The sequence below is a fragment of the Micromys minutus genome, assembly GCF_963924665.1.
Source record: "Micromys minutus genome assembly, chromosome: 18".
NCBI classification, from domain to species: domain Eukaryota; kingdom Metazoa; phylum Chordata; class Mammalia; order Rodentia; family Muridae; genus Micromys; species Micromys minutus.
In genome coordinates, this window is record NC_137953.1 from 25,963,544 (window position 1) to 25,965,128 (window position 1,585).

At 43.8% G+C, this 1,585-nt stretch overlaps 1 pseudogene across 1 annotated transcript; it reads right to left on the reverse strand.

The window, feature by feature from the left end:
• Positions 1 to 271: 271 nt before the first annotated feature.
• Positions 272 to 1,070, reverse strand: LOC308432584 (ELAV-like protein 1; annotated as a pseudogene). The gene has a single exon. The product of its transcript is annotated as an ELAV-like protein 1 (transcript).
• Between the last annotated feature and the right edge of the window lie 515 nt (positions 1,071 to 1,585).

The following is a 1,585-nucleotide window of genomic DNA, read 5'->3' on the forward strand; positions in this document are numbered from 1 at the left end:
CCTTCAGTGCCAGAAATGAGTTACGTTCTTGAGTCATTGACTATAGATTCCCCCCAAGCATTACATGCTCTTACAAAACCTATTGATTACTGTCTAAGCCTCAAGATAAAGCCTTGGGTTTTGTTGTTGTTGTTGTTGTTGTTTGGGGTTTCTTTGTTTTGTTTTGTTTTTCTTTTTTTTAAGTTTCAACTTCTTCACTCTTATCTATTCTGTACAAAAAAGAAAGAAAGAAAAGGAAAAGGAAAGAAAGAAAGAAAAAAGCATGAGCGAGTTATTTGTGGGACTTGTTGGTTTTGAAGGAAAGCGGTAAAATTTGGTCCCCCAGGCGGTGACCCTTCAGACTTGCTATGGCCATTGAAGCTTCTTCACGGTTTGTCATGGTCACAAAACCAAACCCTTCGCATTTGTTGGTGTTGAAATCACATTGGTTACTACACCAAAGGGGCCAAACATCTGCCAGCGGTTCCTCATCAGCATCTTGCCCAAGGTTGTAGATGAAGATGCGCCAGCCCGAGGAAGCATTGCCGGGGACATTGACTCCAGAAATCCCACTCATGTGATCTACACCCATAAGGGAGAACCTGAATCTCTGTGTCTGGTGTTGCACAGGGCCTCCAAACCTCCTACCAGGCTAGTGGTACAGCTGCCATGTTTTAGTTCTGTTTGGGATTGGCTGCAAACTTCACTGTGATGGGCTCAGAGGAACCTGGGGGGTTATGACCATTGAAACTGGTAATTTTCTCTTCTGCTTCAGACTGTTTGTCAAACTGAATAAAGGCAACTCCTCTGGACAAACCTGTGGTCTAATCTACAAGGACCCTGGAGCTGATGATTCACCCAAACCAAGAAAACATGTCTTCCACATCCTTCTCAGTCATGGTCCTTGGGAGCCCACTGATGTGCAAGTTGGAATCTTTGATGACCTCTGAGCTTGGGTGAGCACATGACACCTTAATGGTTTTGGAATGGAGTCTCAAACCGTTCAGTGTGCTGATTCCTCTCTCTGAGTCTTTTACAGTCACGTAGTTCACAAAGCCATAGCCCTGTGCCCTGTAACAGTCTTTCGCCATGTGATCTTCATAACTATTAGACATTGTATTATTTAAAAATCTGAACACGGGCAGGAGGGCCCAGGGTCTGCTCCAGGGCGGGCAGCACAGTTATTATGGTGGCGGCAGAGCAGTAGCGGCAACAGCAACTGTCTTGATTTTGAAGATACAGTTCATGTCATTGAAGCTTCACACCTACTGACTAACATCTGTGGTACTGGAAGGCACACTACAGATGGAGAAAAGTATTCACTAATTTCACCAAGCTGTAGAGCCTGAAACTTGCAACAAGAGCCTGACCTGTCACATCTACTGGAGCAACAGGAGCACAAATGCTATGGGGTAAGCAACCATTTTCTAAAGCTTAGATTCTGGCCATACATGACACTAATAAAGAGGCCAAAAATCTGATTTTTAGATAGGTAAGGGGCTTATGAGAAAAAAAAACTTACTATCATTTTCCTAAAAGTACACAGCAATAAAATGACTCCTAAGTGCTTTGCCCATAGGTCAAGGTAGCACACGAACCCCATCAA